This window comes from Scardinius erythrophthalmus (genome assembly GCF_964197995.2).
Source record: "Scardinius erythrophthalmus genome assembly, chromosome: 1".
Classification (NCBI taxonomy): Eukaryota; Metazoa; Chordata; class Actinopteri; order Cypriniformes; family Leuciscidae; genus Scardinius; species Scardinius erythrophthalmus.
In genome coordinates this window covers 57,002,118-57,024,173 of record NC_138221.1, presented here as the reverse complement: position 1 = coordinate 57,024,173, position 22,056 = coordinate 57,002,118, and the positions used below count along the sequence as shown (strand labels likewise).

At 36.5% G+C, this 22,056-nt stretch overlaps 1 long non-coding RNA gene across 2 annotated transcripts; it reads left to right on the top strand.

The window, feature by feature from the left end:
* The first annotated feature begins 3,038 nt into the window (after positions 1 to 3,038).
* LOC308700693 lies at positions 3,039 to 7,139 on the top strand. 2 transcript variants are annotated; one of them, XR_014031336.1, is made up of 4 exons: positions 3,039 to 3,079; positions 3,267 to 3,332; positions 5,006 to 5,245; positions 6,495 to 7,139. It is a non-coding gene; the product is annotated as an uncharacterized lncRNA (long non-coding RNA). The 2 variants fall into 2 exon arrangements; XR_014031337.1 differs by lacking the exon at positions 3,039 to 3,079 and having other exon boundaries at positions 3,223 to 3,332.
* Positions 7,140 to 22,056: the final 14,917 nt, after the last annotated feature.

Sequence of the window (22,056 nt, the reverse complement as noted above, 5' to 3'; positions counted from 1 at the left end):
TAAAGCGGGCCCATGTAGACTGGTTCAAATGTGACGTCTCCTGCGGGTTATTACGCTACATTTGCTAAAAGCCGGACATTTAGTGAATTTATTCACGCACATTTTGCTTGAACACAGAATTCCCAGAAGACTCTTTTGCAAGCCCATTCACAGTCGTCCTGAGGGGAGACAGACCCAACACTGTTCTCTGTTGGGCTGCTAATCACAGGACCCTGTCTAATAATTGACTCAGCAAAGAAGGAGGGGCGGTCCGGGCCACCCTGAGGCATATAGCTCACTGCTAACAAACACAGCCTGTCGTCCCTTTCTTCAGCACATGGAAAGTTCAAATTAGCAGGAAAATTGGCGTTTTCACGCGGTCTCCTAATGACGCAGTCACAAACGCACTCATTACGACATATTTTTGGGGTTCATATTTGGGATGAGCAGCAGAGATTGTTTAACTGAAGCAGACATGGGACTGAGCTGCTGTGTAATGCCTGGCCCTTGCCCTCAGTGCAGGGAAAGCTGTGGGGACGACTGTCTTTGTGTCTGTCACGTGGACGAGCCCTGTGTGGACCGCTGCTGTAACCTGTGCTGTCAGTTCTGTCTGGACTGCTTCTGTCTCATCTGCTCGGACGACTGCCGATACACTCTGTGTTTCTGGTGCACCAGGATGGCCGACTCCTGCGCTGGCGTTCTGGTCACCGAGCAGCCCAGATCTACACAGAAACCAAGAGAAGGTAGGAGTAACAAATGTGCAGTTTTAACCTGTACGTTGCCGTGATTTGTTTCCAAATGCCAGCGCTCCACTGGGAGATTTTTCCATGTAATCTCATAAAGTTATTGGTAACACTTTACAATAAGGTCTCATTTGGGAATATTTGTTGATGAATTAGCTGCATGAACTAACAATGGGCAATATTTTTAATAATCTTTGTTAATGTTAGATAATTAGGGGTGTAACTATACCCTCATGTCACGATTCGATACATATCACGATACTAAACTCAATGCAATACTCAAAGAAAAGGTTAACAAAAAATTAACCGTTGATTCAAATGCTAAATTTGGTATTACATTGTGGGTGTGAAAATGAATAGGCTTGGACTTGGTGCTGGTAACCCAATGCACAGGACAATGGTGACACCAGAATAAAAATATTCATGGTTCTGAAGCTGAAAATATAATTATTTTAGATGAATATGCTTGCACTCTGTCACGGACTAGATATATTTAAAATAATGTAGGCCACATTTTACCTGGTAACATAAGACATTTTGGCATTATCAGGACCCACAAATACTCCCCCATTGCATTATTATACATTATATCCACCATTATATATAGTAGTTTAATGTTGTACTGACACAAAAACTTTGAAAACTAGATTTGTTTTCTCACACAGTAATTTTGATTTTGGGTGAACTATCCACGATACATGTTGCATTTTTGTATCGCGATATATTGTGACACGATATATTGTTACACCACTATAGTTAATGATTTGTTCATTGTTTGTTTACAGTCATTAACTATAACAGATTCAACTTTTGGTTTTAACATTATTCATGTTACAGTCACACTAAACAGTCAAGTAAAATACATTAAATAATAAAAGTAATAAAAAATGTCAATTATAATACATAATTTAACATGCAATTAAGTGTTGCGTTCAATTTGCACTTAAGTATATTTTTTTAAGGTATATTATTTTCATAATAAGTAGGCCTACTCTTTTTTTAAAAAGATATTCCAATGTGTAGGCCCACTTTTCGTCACAAGGGTATTCTTGTAAATATTAATGAAACCTTAAAAAGTGATACCAAGTTAATCTTAAAGGGTTAGTTCACCCAAAAATGAAAATTCTGTCAGTAATTACTCACCCTCATGTTGTTCCAACCCCGTAAGACTTTCATTCATCTTCAGAACACAAGATATTTTTGATGAAATCTGAGAGCTGGCTCACTCCTTCGTAGACTGCTAGGTAATAGATATATCTGCCGGTCCAGAAAAGTTAGTAAAGACATTGTTAAAATAGTCCAAGTGACCACAGTGGCTCAACCATAAGTTTATCAAGCGACGAGAATACTTTTTGTGCGCAAAAACAAAAAAAATAACGACTTTATTCAACTATTAGTTTTCTTCTATGTGGGCCTCTGAGTGAGTTCACGTAGTGTAACAGCGCTGAGTGAGTTCACGTAGTGTAACAGCGCAACGCTTCTTGGTTGTACATCAGAACGTAGGCTCACTATTGGCCAGCATCACACGCATCACACACATGACCAGCGTGTGTGTGTGTGTGTGTGTGTGTGTGCGTGCAAGTAAAATGAGTGTGTTATCAAAAGTTACTGTCATGTTTTTTTTTTCATTATTATTTCTTGACCTGTAGGTTCTCAAGGAGTCCAACTGGTTTAGATCACATGATGTGCGTAATGGAAGCTGATGGGTTGGATGAAGACTTGTTTCCTACTTTATGATGCCATTTTTTGTACAGCAAGGGACTAAAAACTATGAAGGAAATGTTTTTTGTTTTTTTTTTCTACAGTGCATTTGTAGCCCATGATGCAATGTGTATACAGGAATGCACTATTTGTATTGCACAATGAATACTGTATATTGTAGCCCAAATAAATAAATAAAATACAACTGATTCTGTGAATTATCAAAAAGTGTCATCTGTGAAATCTATCTAGAAGATCTATTCAAAAGTGAAAACAATTGTACACTCATGCAAAAATAAATAAATTCTCAGGAACGACTGACTCTCAAACCGGCAGCACTACTGGAAGGCCTCTCAGCCAATCAGATTCAAGGACCAGAACTAACAAAAGATTATTTAAACTTTCTGTTCATCAAAGAATCCTAGGGGAAAATAACAGAAGCTATTAAGTAAAAGTAAAACTGTTCAGGAGTGAAAACACTCATGCAAAACAACAGGTACGCTCTAGAATGACTGGCTCTCAGGGGACAGGCAGGAAAAACTTGATTTACACGCCCTGTGGAACACGCCGTCACAGAGGTGCAGTATTTATATTTAGGAATCCACCCAGGTGTACATCAGACCAGACCCGTCAACATCACAAGCAAGACAACTAAGGTAATTTTGAATTAACTTTTTAAAATGGACTTTTTAGCTTGATTTTTAAAAGGCGAAAAGAGGACAGCAGGAACAAAGCGGGTAAACAAGATCGTCTGAGAAGCAGAGAATGTCTTTTCTATGCTCTTTTCTCTTTTTGTGGCAGTGCAGTGATTGAGGATTTTAATTTCTTCTCAATTTCGTGAAGAAAAAAAACCAGAAGTGGGACTGAAGGAGAAAGAAGATTCTAAACGTCTGAAGGCGCTTGAAAAAGGTACATTGAATTGAAATGGCAGTTGTTCTCTGATAATTTGAGTCATCTGAAACATATTCGTCGCTCGCAGCCTAGTCCTAGGGTAAATTATTTGATTGGAACTGATTTTGTTTTGTGTGAAAAGTTTTGTGTAATAAAAGTGTCCTCCCCCGTTCTACATCTTAAGGAGCTCTAAGCTTTGAGTCTGTGAAAGAAAAACAGATGACTAGGAGGAACTCGATGCTTTGTGAATGATTGTGCTGGTATTTTGCCCTTGAGCAGCAGGGCTGAGCTTAACACATTCATTTCACAACTATGTCACTTATTGTTCCCATTTAAGTAATCCACGGTGGCCGAGAGAGCTCAACGCGCTGCACCTGAAGAAAACACATGCAAATAGGAAAACACCCGCAAATTAAGAAAACATCTTCATCAGGTTTGACCTGATGTCAACCAAATACAGAAACGGGCCGCAAATAGCAGACCACAACAGAAATGTTTCCAGGGGACCCCAATAAGTGATGAACCCGGCTGGGACATGCTTATTGCTCAAAAGGGGAAAATTCCAAATGGAAGTGAGCATCCCTATGCCCTACTCCCTTTGAAGGGCAGAGCCCTTGAAGTGGGGACTTTGGAGCGAGCCACTAGTGTGCCATTATGTAACCGTTGGGAACGCACTTGATAAAGGGAGCAATGAAAGACAACGTCATTTCCTCATTATTTTCACCTGGGATGTTTTCATGACAACGCAGCACGGTGTCCATCAGCTGAATAGCTGTTCTTACGACAGACATTTCTTATTATTGCTGTTAACATAACTTGCAAATAAATATACATTTTACACAAAAATAGTTTTTAAAATATGCGTTAAATATCTGTGTGTGCGTCTCTCAACTTTAAAACTTGCCGTCTCATCTTTGGACTGGCATTACCTAACATTTATGAAACTTATTTAAACACAACATGACAAAAATTGTACAATGTAACTGATGTAGCCTATAGATTAATATCTTACCCTCGTGTTCTTTTTCCTCTATCCTTTTTTATTTTGTCTTTTTTCAGCTCTTTGTTAACTCTTCTCATTTGTATTCTGATGACATTGAACATATTGTTAATACATTTTGTGTATAGTATACAAAGTTGTATGGCATAAACATGCAATCTCTGTATGTTTTGTGATAAAAAAAATGTTTTAAATAAAATAAAATAAAATGAAATAAAAGTAGACATTGAGCTATATAAGCATGTTCCAGCCGGGTTCGTCACTTATTGACGTCCCCTGGAAACTTTCCGTTGTGGTCAGTGCTATTTGCATTTTCTGTTTCTGTGTTTGGTTGTGAACTTTTGCTGCGCGTTTCTGTATTTGGTTGTGTTGTGTGTATTTGGAGCACACGTGTGTTGCAAAATTAATGAAGATGTTTTCTTAATTTGCGGGTGTTTCTCTATTTGCATGTGTTTTCTTCAGTTGCAGCGCGTTGAGCTCTCTCGGACACCGTAGGTAATCACCGAATTTAAAACAAAAAAAAATCCGTCACGTTCGTATCTAACTTTTATTATTGCTCCATAGAGCATCGATTTATTTCCATATCAGTTAATGACAAAGAAACCATGCTCTCAGATACTAGAACGTAATTAGCATCGATTGATTTTCCGCATCTCTTAGTCCCAGCGTAACTCTCTCATCCTCCCTCAAGCCCGATCCAAGAGACTAGCCATGGAGGAGGAATACAAGAGACCACCACCGTCCTATGAAGAAGTTATTACCCAGCAGCACACGAGCAACACTAACCAGAGCTCGCCTGATAAGACTCAGGGCTGTTGCTGCAGGTGTTGCATAAGCACCAAAAACTGCCTGATGAGTCCGGAGTGCGGCCGAGCGCTCAACATCGCCAGCGTGGTCGCCATGTGTGGCATGTGTATTCGAATGTTTGTTTGTAAGTATACCCGGGAGAATGGATTTATATGTGTTTATTACACTACTGTTCAAAAGTTTGGGGTCAGTATTATTTTTATTTTTATTTTTTTTTAAAGAAAGAAATGAATACTTTTATTCAGTTTGCATGCGTTAAATTGGTCAAAAGTGACAGTAACGACGTTTATAATGTTACGAAAAAAACTGTTTTAAATAAATGCTGTTCTTTTGAACTTTCTGTTCGTTAAAGAACGTTATGTTTGTTAAAGTTTCCACAAAAATATTAAGCAGCACAATGTTTTCAACACTGATAATAATCAGAATCATCATATTCGAATGATTTCTGAAGGATCATGTGACACTGAAGACTGGAGTAATGATGATGAAAATTTAGCTTTACCATCACAGATATAATTACATTTAAATACTTTAAATTTTAATAAAAAAAACTTATAAAATATATTTTTCTTTTTACTGTATTTTTGATCAAATAAATGCAGACTTGGTGAGCATACAAATGTTTTAAAATGATTTAAAAAAAAATCTGACCACAAACTTTTGAATAGCAGTCTATATAGGAGTTATTTGTGGTGGATGGAGGGAGGAATGGATGGATGGAGGTAGGGAGGGATGGATGGATGTTTTGAAATGGTATTGTATATAGGAGGTATTTGCCTGAAGAGGCGATGTATGGATGGAACAAACTTGTTCAAATAGTACTCATTTTAAAAAGTCACCAACAGCAACACGTTTGGTTCTGTCCCAATCAAATAAAACTTCAAATGACTTCATCATATTATCTTTACTTTATTAAAACATTAAATCAACTGAATGAGCCATTGGTTGGTCTGAATATAAGGCATATTATTATAATATAAATAAATAGTATGTTCTGTGGATCCCAAGTGTACGGTAAAAAAGGGCAAATAAAAATCCTTGTCCTTGTGAGGACGTTTTTTTGGTCCCTATGAGGAAATCACATTATAAATCATACTAAGTGATGTTTTTTGAAAATGTAAAAATGCAGAAAGTTTACTGTGATGGTTAGGGGGTAGAATATACTTTACCAGTGTAGCAACGTGTGTGTTTGTTATATTATTATGTTATATTATTAACAGTTTACCTAGAACTGCAAAACAAATTTATATAATATCAGACTAAAAAACACATTTCAAAAGTCTTGTTAGCATAGCAAACATAACAGTTCTGTGCTCTGCTACTGTGATTATATTATAGCTTTGTCTGAAATTTGTCTTTTCGGTCTTTTTCAGAACACAGTCTCTTGTGGACCATCTATTCCAGGTCTCTCATTCAGTGGTGGCCTTCTTAAATTAAAAGACACACAAAGGCATTTGCTCTGTTCCAAAACCTGATCTGCAACATTTATAAGCTCTCCCCCAAAGCGAATCCCAATGCTATTCCAAAAATAGTAAGCAGAGCAGCATGTATCATTCAAAGAGAAGGTAATCTCAGAACACGTAGTGATTATTATAATTTTTTTAAATAGTAATGTCAATTGCAAAGTATAGCTAATTTATAAACACAAAGTATATTTCAGTCAGATGTTTGGAAATATCTTAGGAATGATGTGGATAGTGTAATTCTGTATGTATTTATGTATGCTTGACACCAGTGTCAAAGACGTATTTCCGCTGTGTGACAAACAGAATGTACAATAAAGTTACTCTAATCTAAAACTCAATAGGAATCAACTGTGTTGGTAGAGCCTCTCGTGTGCTTCATTGGCCTTGTTCATGAAACACTAGCAAATGGAAATCATTTGTAAAATCATTCTTATGTCAATTGTGGCATTTAATTAAGTTTGCATGAGTTGCTGCTAATGTAGAATGTTTTAGACACTTAAGTTGCGGTCACATTTATTGCAGACGAAATAAAGTCTTCACAATAAGAATGCGATCGATTGGAATTTTCTGCATTGATCAACAGAAAGCTGCATGGTATGAATGTGCTTTATACATCAATATACTATTGACAATAGAGTGCATTAGTGCCCTTGAGATCATTACTGAAGGCCCTGACTGAAACCCCACGTAAAGATATTGTCTATATATATATAATATATGTGTGTGTGTGTGTGTGTGTGTGTATATATTTAGAGAGAGAGAAGGGAGATCGACTCGATTACATCATTCGCAGTGCTTCATGGGAGTGGGTGGAGCTAAAGAGCTCTTTTGACACATTTTGCTTCTTTCGACTCCTTGATTGGTGTAATTTTCAGTGCAGCATTATGTGTAATGTAGTTTTTTTTACCGCAAATTCTGCCGTAAAACTTGATAGTGCTGGGCAGTATGACCAAAAATTTATATCACGGTATTTTTCAAAATTATAACGGTATATGACTGATATTTTTCAAGCATGACTGGGTGTCAACCACATATTCTACTGATTAAGAGAGGAAATACTGCAGTAGATTGACTTAGAATGCCCTATTTTACTGCCATGACTCATGAGTGAATATTGTAAAAAAAAAAAAAAAAATCATATCAAAGAAAGTCATATACACCTAGGATGGCTTGAGGGTGAGTAAATCATGGGCTAATTTTCATTTTAAAGTGAACTACTCCTTTAAAAGCATATTCAAATATATTAAAACTTCTGGTTACTTGAGCCTAAGCTCTTTTCAATAAAATCCATGCAAAAGTTAATATCAGATAGGATACAGTATAGGATGTACCGAATATTCTTCAGTTTTATGCAAAACAGAAATACGACAAATAGAATATCAGATCTCATATGGCCAAAAATAAATACAAAACAATTTTGTCCTTGAATTTGAGGGTATTGGACCTGGAAAGTCCTTGAACGGTCTTTGAATTTGAAGTTAAAGGTGTGGGAAGGAACCCTGTTCATGTAAAAACACTTGCGCTGCGTTTTGACTTTGAAACGTGCAGTGCTCATGTTCATTCAACGATGTCAAAGCCTTTTGGAAAATCTATTTGTGGCGGGCAGTGTTGATATTGTGAACCAATGTATGGGAAACACTGTAATATAATTTGACAGCTATCAATTATAGTTTAACCTATCCATCTTCACCGTCACGCTTTGTAAAATATATACAGCTGTGCATCACCAGTGCAACAGTGAAAAGCGACCCTCTCAAACAGCGGCGCGCCTCGTTCCGATCAAGCGGCATACAATTGCAATATACAATTTTATATTAAAAATTCATTTCACAACAAAAATAAACACTGGTATTCGGTATGAACCGGTATACCGCCCAGCACTAAAACATAATTATTTTAAAACTAAGTTGATGCGGGCTGACGGCTTCAACGGAAAAAAAAATACTATTGATTAAAAACCTTGTTGGAAGTGAAAAAGAGTTTTTACTTCCAGGACCCGACTGTTGCACTCTATGGACAAGGGCCCTTTATTTTTGTTGTTTGCAAAATTTTACTAACGTGACCGACTGTACCCTTAGCCTACACCAGAAAAAAAAAATATATATATTTATATATATATATATATATATATATATATATATATATATATATATGTATGTGTGTGTGTGTGTGTGCGTGTGTGTATTTCAAGAAGACAAAATGTTTAACAATTACACTAATATTTTCTCTAATTCAGAAACCAAAATAGTTGCAATCATTTGAAAAATGTTTATATAATCGGATGTGTCATAGGGTACCCAAACTTTGTATTTATCACTTTTTCTAAAAGAAATCTTTATGAAATGTGAAAGTACTATCATTTATAATACTGATTTATGTTTTAATGGCTGTGCACTAGACAGACTGGATGAGTACACAGTCAGAATAAAATATGCTAGATTATTTTCAACTGTGGTGGAAATGTTCCTTTAAGTCTGTAAAATTCCACTAAATATTACATCTGTGGACTGAGAGTGAGTAAATGAGGGTCTTCTCCATCTGTCTTATAGCCGGTATGTAAACAAATACCCTTAAGTAAATTACAACAGTTGGAATGTTGTACCTTCAGGAGAAATGAATATTCATCTAACTTAAATATGTAAAATAATAAAGAGATTAATGTATCTGACATAAGCAAATGAGGATGAATATGGAGTCTTTATTTTGTGTAATTTTAAATGGTATTTGTGTCATTTGCAGCATAGATTTTTTTTTTTAATCATTAAGAGAGAATCATTTATGATGGGCATTTGGGATTAAAATGACATGGTTGCCGCTCTGAAATTTTTTATCTCCTAATTATACCCTGAATATTTGGTGTGTCATGAATCAAAGGTCAAGCATTTCTCTGGGGCTCATAATTATTCATGTTTTTTTCTGGCTGCTCTCGCTCACTGGCCCATTTTTTCAATGCACGGGAAACAACACAAGATGTAATCAATCTGAAGGATCCGAGTACAGTGTTTTAGTCCAAATCACATATACTGGAATCAGAATCCATCCGAGCAAATGAAGGTAATTCAACACCGTAGGCCTAATCAAAACACACAAGCAGATATACAACGAACTAGGGAACAAATGCACAGATACAAACCACTCAGAATGAAATAAACGAGAGAGATATTAACAAAAAGACGAAGGACAAAAAGAACAGATGGTTTTATATATGCTGAACAAAGCAATGCACATCTGTAACAGGACAATGGCTATTAGTTGGAGCGAAATAGCGTGCAGTACATACTATAAAGTGCCTAGTATGTGAAACACAAATGATAACCATGTTAACCCTCTGGTGCTCTTCGAATTTTTTACTTGCTCGGAATGGTTCAACACTTAGTAAAGGTTTTGGCACTTGCTATGTAAACACACACACACACACACACACACACAAAATCATGTACATCATTAAGGTTAAATGGTCCTGAAAAAAATAGTCACACTTGTGCTCCTTCGCGGTCAAAAATGACCACATTGGAAATGAATGGGAGACGAATTTCATCTAATGAAAACGTTTGGTACTGAACGTTTGGTTCCCTCAAATTTGGAACACAACTTGTTTAGATTTATGGTTTTGATATGCAGTTTTAGAGTAAAATGTGTTTTTGAAAATATATATTTCATATAAAAATTGAAAATAGTATTTTTGTGCATTTTTTAATAACAATGAACATAAAAAATGTTTTAAAACTTTTTTAAATAATCTGCCAAGTGTCGGCTTTGAAAAGAGATCAATGTTCTACAGCGTTCAAGATTTTACGACAGTTTAAGTTGGAAATTTAATTATCAGGTCTATGCTCAGAAAGTGAATAAATGGATTTTAAATACAATGTAAATATAATTTAGTACCATAAAATCCCCTAAAAATACAAAATATTAAATAAAAAAAACATTATCAAATTAAAATATAGTACATTAATTTCATAAAAAAAAAAAAGAAAAGGTCATTTTTGACCTACAAGCAAAGAGCACAAATTGTTAACACGTTTTGATCATATGCAATTCTGGCATTGGTGTAACAAAGCATAGAGCTCTTGGTGAAGTGCTTCTGGCTCTTATTCGCTTGAGATTGTCTAAGAGAAGCAAAATTGACGATGAATGAATTTTTTATTGTTTTGGATTCGTTATTGTCTAACTCTGTAATGAAATCTTTACCTTCACTCTCAGTATGTGATGTTTGATTCTCTTTGTCCGGCAGAAGTGAATGTAGGGCGATTCTTCTGCCGTTCTACTTATGACCTGTCAATCATTGCATCTATTCCCAATCAGGCAGTATTGGGCAACACTTTCAGCTCTCTGGAAAGTGGAAAAAGTGCACACACAAGATATATGAATTTCCATTGCTAATATATTATTACTCAGTTCCACAGCCGGTGGTGGATATTGATTTCAAAATGGAGTCTCGGTAGATCAGTGCATATGAATGCGGTGTGACTAGGCTGGAATAATATTTTTCAAGACATTGGAACATTCATGAAGAGCTGGTCAGGTCAAACAACTGGCCTTGTGGCACAGTACATGCCCGCAAAAAAAAAGAAATAAATGTGGCAGTACTTTAAAACTGTGACCCCTAAAAGTGTTTACACCACACTTGTATAAATGCCATCGATTTGGATCAGGACCACGATTAGACCTGTTAACATTTGACATTATTATTTATTATAATCATCATTCTCCAATTATTCACCATATGCATAACACGCTTCTGAAGTTAATAAAGTATAAATACATTTTTGTTGCTTTAATGACTAATATTGGGGTAAAATACACCAGGGGCATTTACAGTATATATAATGAAATTGGAAGCGAAAGAAAGAAAGAAAGAAAGAAAGAAAGAAAGAAAGAAAGAAAGAAAGAAAGAAAGAAAGAAAGAAAGAAAGAAAGAAAGAAAGAAAGAAAGAAAGAAAGAAAGAAAGAAAGAAAGAAAGCCACTGATCTTAGCTGAGAATAAAATAATTATAGAATTTAAATATAGCTGCAAGCAGCCATTATCGGGGCCAAGCACAAAGAAGACGATAAGACATGCCAACATGGCTGGGAGTGTCAGACCAACTGCAGCAAGGAGCAATTAAAAACATTTAAAGATTAATTTAAAGTTATAGACATTTATATGTATAAACACAAAAAATGACCCACACCTGACTTTGTTTGCATTTTTATGCCACTTACTATTAATATTTTGACATTTGGGCATTGCCGTTTAGCCAGCGACCTTTGTTTCCAAACTTCTGACAGTGGTTTCGTCTCGATTGGTCTAACGGTTTCGAAGATATTGGCAAATGTTTTAAGCGCTAAATCACAACGCTACACAAACCGTAAGGCTAAACCTAGCATGTTTGGTATTGTTGGACTCGGGAACGATTCAGGAACCTAATGAGATGACGCCTGTGAAAATCAGTCAACCACACCCAGGGTTGTGACCAATACCAAGGGTCGTACTGATGACCCATACCGAGTTTAGTAACGATAAGATCATGCATTCATAAAATACAGCATTTTGTACAAAATTCAAAATGGCTGACACCTAAAATAGTCAATATGGAAAAATTCTAAATTACAAAGAGTCGGCCTGACATCCTGAATCTAACGAGACCACTTTTATGATTGTTGGACAAACCGTTCTAAAGTTAAGCAAAAATAGCCATTTTTCATATCTCCAGACCAGTAGGTGGCACTGCGCTAAAATGCAGCATGTAGCCTCAGGTCGTGCTTGTGATGACATATACCAAATTTTGTCTAAATACGTTAAAGCGTTGCAGAGATACAGCCTTACGTCTGTTTTTGCAAGCACTACGTAAAATTAGTTTGCACGGTATTCTAGAGCGGTTTGACGAATCGTCATGAATTCCATAACTTTTTGTTGGCATGGTCTGAAGATGATCTGATTAAATTTCCGTGAAAATCGGAGAAACGGCCTAGGAGGAGTTTGAAAAAGTAGGTATTTCGGAGAATTCAAAAGGGCGGACAAATTTTCATGACGGAAAATGACGTCATATGGTGCAATCGAATCGGGGCCTTCGGTGCTTGGCCTCTAATTGTAGAACTGCTTCTCAGTTACATTCATTAAATGCCTGTCTTTATTTAGCAAAACGTTTCTCTATAAAGTCTAGGTATTTTTTTTTTTATCTCTTAATTTTCACTTAAATTGAAAGCTATTATTTGATCGCAGTCTTGTTTTTACACAGTTAATTAATTTATCGAATGTTCTTGCTTTATGTGTGATTTCTAGAATGTTGCTACTTTGTTTGTTCCTTTCCTCAAGAAGAACTGAATGTATTAAAGGACAGTTCACACCAAAATGAAAATGCTGTCATCATTTACTCTTTCCAGACTGCAACACAAAAAAAGATGATATGTTGAAGAATGTAACCAAGCAGTTTTGGTTATCACTGATTTTCATTGTATGGACAAAAAAGAAGGGGGAAAAGGCATTTCTCGAAATATCTTATTTTGTGTGTTTGTTTATGGAACCTCACGAGGGTTGACGAGTAAATGGCAGAATTTAAATTTCCGAGTGAAATATCTCTTTAAGACTGAATGAACTACATTTTGAAGGGAAAATAAATAATTGGGCTATATAGAGCCATTCAGTTTATAAACCTGGGAGAAAATTAGCATTTTTAAGCCACGGGTTCCCTCGGGAATTTCCTTTGGGGTTTTAGCATAGCAGTTATGACAAAAATAAGGTCTGTGGTTAATATGAGTATATGACTTTAGGAAACTTATGTTTTGTTCTACAACAGAAGTTACACACAGTCACACCTCAAACATACATTTTGAAGCCATTGCATGTTTAAAAAAAATGTTCTTAATAAGTTCGGTGAACAGAATAGTGCATTCACTATAGAGTGGTGCAGGTATGACATCACTTTGTAGGCCAAAATGCGGAAACGAGTTCTTTTTTTAGCACTTCAGGTTCCATCGTCCCAAAGTCAAAGGGTTTTTTGAATGGGTTTTGGTTAAGTTGCTGAAATAATGTCTGTGGTGAACACAAGCTCAAGACACTTTCACGTTTTGACATAAAATATATCAGTATTGCCCCACTCGTGAATTTTTGAAGCTGCTACTGTACATGTCTTGAAAAAGGCGGTTGCTAACAAGTGGCTAAATGGGACTATGGAGGCTGTGGAGGACATTAGACGTTATCACGCCGAACAGGTAAACTCAGTCCGCTTTTACAGCCTCGCTTAAAAACTCAAACGTTCTGGAAAAATATTTTTAGATAAAAACTGAAAGAGTTCTCGGAAGATTAGTGATGATGACGTTGAAGTCGTGGGACCTTGGTGTATTTCGTTTGTAGAAGGCAAAGCACTGCTACTTCTCTAACTCTGAGCGAACTCTCTGCTCCTCACCACCAAGCGGGAAGGAAGTCGACCGGAAGTTGAAGCTGGCCGTGTGCCACCATCTTGTAGCAGAACTTCACCTGCTGTTAGCATCCCATTGAATCCCATTCATTTTGGCGTCACTTTGACAGCGAATAGCTTTACATCTGAGGCGTTTGAAGACTCCATTTGTCCATTATTTATTTCTAAAGAAACACGACAATGTATAAAATGCTCCATTACCTTGTAGCTTATGTTATGGCCCCGTAGAAGCAGTTTTTGTAAAAATAGGCTAACGATTGCGTCATAACCACGCGACTCTCTGTCGCACAGTAGAGAGATTACTGTATGGACGGGAGGAGAAGCTCGCAGGCAATCGGGGAGACATGGAGGCAAAATTACAAAATAATTAATCAGAATACCTAACAAAAGTTTCTCCTGCTCCAAGCTCATGGACAGCTCCTACTCACGCTCTCCGTCTCTGCAAGATTTGGAAGGGAATGATTCAGATTTCTCTTGGCACAGCTACTAGAAGACAGACGGGTTGCTCACGTCACATCTACGTCGTCAAGCTCTGTTTGAGTCGGTTTGAGTCTGCGCGTCAGGAACGGAAGTCCTACAAATTCGCTAAAAATGGGCTTCACTTGTCTCAATTGAGTTCCAATGATATGGCTCTGTCCACTTATACTATGCTCACCACAGGGCTTCTCAGGTGCTGCGAGCAAATCCCTCCGCCCAAGTAGCAGTGCTTCGCCTTCTGAGAATATAGTTCCCAGTGTGTATATGGTTAGAAGATGGCTGCGTCTCATGTGACCTTGTTATTTGTACACGCTGTGACTATACAAATCACAACATGTAAATAGGAATATGTTGGAGTTATTTTGTCACTTTTTGGGAACAGTATGCTAGCTGGAGCCGTTTACCTCCAGTCTTTGTGCTAAGCTAGGCTAGCGGTGGGTGCGTCAGACAGAGTTACGGCACGCACGGAGATGAAAAGAGTAGGCGTGGACTTATCTAACTCTGGGGGATACAGTGAATAAGCTAAAGTCCCAAAAAGTCGGCGTGTTCCTTTAAAGAAAGAAACACAAGCATTAGGTTTTTTGAAACCTTTTTACATAAAAAAAAGAAAAGAAAAAAAGTTTGGTTTTAAATAGTCAAACAGTAGATACATTGCCGCAAAACATGGGTAAGAAAAGTTATTTCTGAGATAAGTTCATTGTTCGTCTGCAGATTTGTCCACTAATATCTAGTCAAAGGACATTTTAAGTGTGGCTCAAGTACTTTTTGGGGCCACCATCGTACTTTAACATAATCATACACATAGTACTGCAAAGAACACCATGATATTACCGTAATGGTTTTCCCATATAATATATTCTGTGAAGAGGTCTTCTGTGGATGTCAGAGGGCAGTTTTTAAGCCAGTTGCCGAGTTGCAGTGTGGCCGGGGTGTGATTACATTCGCCTCGGAGAGCCGTGTGTGATTAGAGCTCATACCTGACAGCGTCGCAGTCATTTGCTGTCATTTGAGGGGATGATGGGTCTGATTCACTGATAGGTAATGCCATCTGACCAGGACGGACAGAACAGTTTTAATCCATCCCTTCTATACACATCAGACAGGCTCCACGGGTTGGACGCACACAGCTAATCGAGTAGTGACTCACTAGAAGGAACCCAGAGAGGGAAATTCACTAAATTTAAAGGAATATTCAAGGTTCAGTGGTTAAACTCAATTTATATTCATTTTTGACTGGTCCCTCCTTTAAAAAACATAAATCTGGGTCACAGTGAAACACTTATAATGGAAATGAATTTGGCCAGTCTATAGAGTTAACATTTTAGTGAGGCAAAATTAAAATAATTATATTAATTCAATATTTTTGTAATATATATGTTAATTTACATCTCTTTTGCCATTTACAGTTCAAATAATACACAACATTTCACAGAAAAATAAATGCAAGTGATTTTTTTTATGAAAGTTTAAATTGTTGTTATAATAATTATTCAATATTATGCCGTTTTAATCTTCACATTTCTGCATTAAACCCTCTGAAAACGGGCCACGTTCACTTCCATTGTAGCTACAAGTGCCTCACAAGGTTTTTGCTTTTCACCAAATGAAATTATTGGTATGTTTCATGTGGTAAATGAATATTTCTTTTCACTGAAATACTGCTTGCAAAAGGGCCACAACTGTTTAGTCACCCCAGTCATTGTTTGTCTGCCTTGTTTTCAAGGACGTCTGTGAGAGAAAAAAAAGTCCCTACAGTGGAAGACAAAATTCCAGGACTTGCTGATTGTGTGCTGGTGCGTCCTCCTGTAGACACTGAGGCAGGGGTTTGGGCTATTGTTGAAATTGGGTTTTAGTTTTTTCTCCTCTCAACCACTTCCATCTTATCCAGCTCCCCAGCCCTCCCACTCCATTTCCATCGTGCTGGGTGAAAATTGGAATGAAATAAAGATGTGAGCAACGGATGGAGACAACCAGTGAGCGAAGAGGTGGAGAAAGGGAGAAAAGGGAATGAGACGGAGATGAAAGAGAGGACATGAAAGCAATATGTAGATTAAAAATACAGATCTTTACTCGACTGTTTCACTCCACTCTTAAAAAGCAATAAGATGTCAGGAAAGCCATTATGGGAGCTTTTTATACCACGCTTTGTAAGTGTATTACATTCACGTCAAAACGACCTTGCATTAACTGTGTCTGTGAAAAACTGCCATTAGTATTGAAGCTAAAACTAAATGATTAATGTTATTTAAATGCAATTGCGATACACATGCATGAACACAGTCATTGCTGGAGTTCTCCGAGTGCCTGTATTATTGGTTATAGTGGACGTTCATACTGTTGTGTGTAATGTTATTGGTGGGCTGCACAACTGTTCATCAAAGGGTTGAGATTGAAAATGCAAATAAATACAAATCGATGTCGGAAATGAAACATCTGGTCATGCAAATTAAGTTATCAACTCTGACACCTCTGTGATTTTGAGGGCTGCTCTTGACTTAGTGCGATTATGAAATCGCACAGGCTGCGATTTGTTTTATTTTTAATTAAATAAATATATGCACCGCATGTTAGTGAAGAGCGTCTCTGTGATCAGTAGTAAATGCTGCTCCATCTCTGAAAGTACTGGGAGTTTGAGTCACTTATAACGTGAATTTGAAAAGGCAACATGCACCAAACATCTTCCCAAACTTGTAATGCGAAGCATAAACCTGTTGTTGAACAAACGTTTGATAACATCTTTTTACTAACTTTATATCGTCAGTCAAGTGTTTGAAATTTCCTTTTGTGAAAAAAAGGCGATTTTCACAATGTTTCGATTTTATTGCACCCTCAGATTCCAGATTTTCAGTTTCAGTTGTATCTCTGCCAAATATTGTCCTATCCTAACAAACCATATCAATGGAAAGCTTATTTATTCAGCCTTCAGATGACGTATAAACCCTTAATTTAAAAAAAATTACCCATGTGACTGGTTTTGTGGTCCAGGGTCACAAATCGTAATTTTAACCAGAAAAATCGCTATTATATTTTTTCCCCAAAATCGTACAGCCTTATGCTGCGGTCTTTAGACTGCGGTCTTGTTAGTGCATCCGCCACCCATGCCGGAAGTGCAGGTTCGAAACCCCGCTCATAGCGGGGTGAGTAGAACCGAAGGGGATATATTGGTGCCGTGACCCGGATGGGAGTGAGGTTTAGGGGGGTGAGTGTAACGGAGACCATCTAATTAGAGCTGTGCAAGTAAACCTCACTCCCCTAGCATCAAGAGGCACACTAGAGACTGCGTCCTTGTTAGTGTGCCTGCCTCCTATGCCGGAAACACCGGTTCGAATAGAACCAGAGGGGTTAGATTGAACAGACCATTCGGTACGATCCCACACTGCATTAAAACCTCAAAATGAGTTGGTCTTTAAAGAAGCACCTGAATGCATATTCAATGCGACAAAATTTGCACAGTGGGGAAAAGAGAAGGCAAAATCAATGCGAGAAAAATACCTGAATAGCTGGCAAAGGAGGTTTGCACTCAGTGTGGTGCATTAAAAATGCATCACAAGACAGCCCATTAGACTGTGTTGAAAAAAATCTCACCCTGGCCTTCATCCAAACCCATTAACTCAGAGGTCTGGTCCAGAAGACAGTCTGGTAATTGACTAATAGTTAGAGGTAAATAGGAGGTAAATCATCGGGTCTCGGGATTAGAAATGATGACGGCACGCTCCGTTCTAACAGGCTGAGGAGGTTTACTAATAAAACTATATTTCTGAGAGTGGTCCCACAAGAAGGTAGCGAGTAATTAATTTTCATCCTCTTCTAATTAATCATCTAAGTCATTACATTTATCAAGCCTTTTTCATTTGATTTTTTTTTTTTTTTTTTTTCTGGCTGAAAATATTACAGTGTCAATGCTTTCCTCAATACAGGGATTGTGGAAAATGAGAAACAGGGTACGCAAGATTGGTCAAATGACTTGCTTGGTCCAGCATGAAACCATGTAAATCATGGTAACACATATAGGCTACTATATGCATCTCATGTCTGTGCTACAGCTCAGCTAATTAGACTTTCAAGAAAAATTCAGGCTCTAATGGTCACATGACATGCAATGCCACGTTAGCTTTTATTAGTATGATGATTAATGATCATAATCCATCAAAATTTACCTGAAACTACTGTCTCACTTTTTCTAACATGTTAGGCAAAGAGGGACAGTAATGAACCCTTACGAAAAAGAAGTATACCTCAAGTTCATTTTATGAAGTATACTTAAGTAATGTTCAAGTATATTTTTAAGTATACTTTATGTAGTAAGTATACTATATCAATGTCTACTTGTAGTGAACTTGTAAGTGTACTATTTCAGTGCTGCTTGGGACTAAATTGGCCCACTTTTAGTATATAAAAGTATACGTTTAAGTGTACTGTAAGTGTAAGAGTAGTAAACTAAGTACACAACTAGGTTTCTCATTTGTAATGCATCTGTACTACAAGTGAACTTATAAGTATACTAGTAGTTTACTATTTTAATACAAGTAGTACATTTTTTAGTTTATGAAAGTACACACTGAAGTGTACTCTCAGTAAACTACTAGTTTAGTAGTTTATACTGCAAGTATAATTGTTAGTTTTCTTTAAGTGAACATAACATTATACTTATAGTTTACTATTTATATATTATTTTTGCACTTGCAGTATACTACTATGTTCAAATGTAGATATTATTTTTTATACTTGAAAAATACCTGTACTTCAATTTAAAAAATATTTTATTAGCTTCAAGCATTCTTTTTTAATCAACACTTGAATGTCAGTAAGTTTCATAAAGAAAGGCAACATTTTAAACAAAAAAGTTGAGAAAATGTAGTCTGATCAAGGCGATGATCAAAACACAGATGGAGTAGATCGAGTCCAACACCCCCAAAGCTTCACAGTCGTTTTCTCTTCATGGGTTGCGCTTCATTTCATTTGGTAATATTAAGCAGATTTGATTTACACACTGTTTAATGTTTGACAATCACGTTATTTTACATTTTCTATCACTTGTTTCAGCTTCTTCTTCTTCTCCTGTGTTTTGATCCGGAGATTCTGTACTAGAAGATGTGTCATATAGCGCCCCCTACCGTATAACAGTGAAAACATGGATAGCTGGAAAATGCAGTCAATGGTGGGGAAAAGTCTTACTGTCTATGGGAAAAGTACCTTGGAAATCAAGAGTTCTCGCGAGAGCACAAATTGAATTTGCTCAGCGAGTTACTCTGGGGTTGAGTAATGATGATCATTAAATATGCCCTTGTATCCGAGCTGCACCAATCACATCGGCTTATCTGATATAGGCAGGCCAGAGGCGAGCTAAACAGATGACGACAGAATTAGAAACACATCTGTTTTATATCAATATTCTAATCAATATTTTCAAACGATGTAAGTTTCAGAAGACTGTATGAAAATATATGTAAATTTATATTAAATAGACTACTCGATCAAATAGTTAACACAACTACAAGCCAAGTATACTTTGAATACTTACAGTTTTTTTTATTCGCTTTGGTACTATTTTCACAAGTTAGGTGTACATTTTCCAAACTCTTAGTGCTAATATCACAACAGATCATCAAAAGTGCACTTTTTTCAAACATTTCATTATGTTTTCAATTGTGTTAGTACAATACACAAAATCACAAAGTATCCTTTCCACAACACAAAATAAGTGTTTCATCTACATACATGTTTCATTCAGTAACTGCCTTTCATAAAGCTCTTACTACCAAACTTTTGATTTGCATCTCTTCTTGTTCAGTTTAATACATTTGTCTATTACAGTTTTTTTTATTCGCTTTGGCACTATTTTCACAAGTTAGGTGTACATTTTCCAAACTCTTAGTGCTAATATCACAACAGATCATCAAAAGTGCACTTTTTTCAAACATTTCATTATGTTTTCAATTGTGTTAGTACAATACACAAAATCACAAAGTATCCTTTCCACAACACAAAATAAGTGTTTCATCTACATACATGTTTCATTCACAGTAACTGCCTTTCATAATGCTCTTACTACCAAACTTTTGATTTGCATCTCTTCTTGTTCAGTTTAATACATTTGTCTATTATTTAATCCAACTGATCTTACAGTAATGTTTAATCAATGAATCTTTTGGTACACCTATAGATTTCAATAGATATTGATTCTATATACAGTTTCTATAGAACTTGTTTGCAATTTCTGATATGGAAAACCAAATGTAATGAATTATTTTTACATAAGTGATTTATAGATAATAACCTCCATCATGTTCAAAGTGTGTGAACACGCATGTGTGTGTGTGTGTGTGTGTGTGTGTGTGTGTGTGTGTGTGTGTGTGTGTGTGTGTGTGTGTGTGTGTGTGTGTGTGTGTGTGTGTGTGTGTGTGTGTGTGTGTGTGTGTGTGTGAGAGAGAGAGAAAGATACAGAGAAATTTGCCATTTGTGCAAATACTGTAAAGCAGAATAGAGTATAAGGGAGAGGAGACAGTCAATGACTGTAAAACATCAGATTGATCAGAGATGCATCAGTAGAAGGGAGACAGACGGCATCAAATACAGCATTTTACATTACAGTATGTACGCCATGTGATACTGTAAACATGGTAGAGACATTGTAGTTAGATTACTGTAACTCAACCTTCATCTGTAAAGGTCCACTACAGTATATTCAGTCAAATAGTCAAAATCATTTACTGTATTCATTGCCAGCAAACTCTGTTCTAGCACAGAACATCATGGCTGTGCTTCAGCACACCTTTTGATAACACACTGGATAGATACTATTACAAACATGGATAAAATTACATAAGTTAGGTTATGCATGTGTATTTTCTAATGTGGCATAGCCTGTATTACTGTAATTAATTCAGCAAAAACGGTGATTTGAAATATGTATCTTGCATTGTTTGCTGTTGAATGAGCTGATTGTTAAAAGTACTAAATTGAAAGAAGATCATACTGTTGTGTTTCTGTGATTAAACCAAATGTTCTCATTACATATTACAATAATCTTGTGTTTGAAACAATGATTATGTGGACTGAAAACATGTGCAACTGACTGAAAGCATTACATCAGATTTTGAAAGAATGACTAGCTGTGTTACTAGTGTGATCAGTTTGGATTTTTGTACTAAGAGTTTTGAAAATGTACACCTTACTTGTGAAAATAGTACCAAAGCGAATAAAAAAAACTGTATTTAATCCAACTGATCTTAATGGTTAATCAATGAATCATTTGGTACACCTATAGATTTCAATAGATATTGATTCTATATACAGTTTCTATAGAACTTGTTTGCAATTTCTGATATGGAAAACCAAATGTAATGAATTATTTTTACATAAGTGATTTATAGATAATAACCTCCATCATGTTCAAAGTGTGTGAACACGCATGTGTGTGTGTGTGTGTGTGTGTGTGTGTGTGAGAGAGAGAGAGAAAGATACAGAGAAATTTGCCATTTGTGCAAATACTGTAAAGCAGAATAGAGTATAAGGGAGAGGAGACATTCAATGACTGTAAAACATTTGATTGATCAGAGAAGCATCAGTAGAAGGGAGACAGATGGCATCAA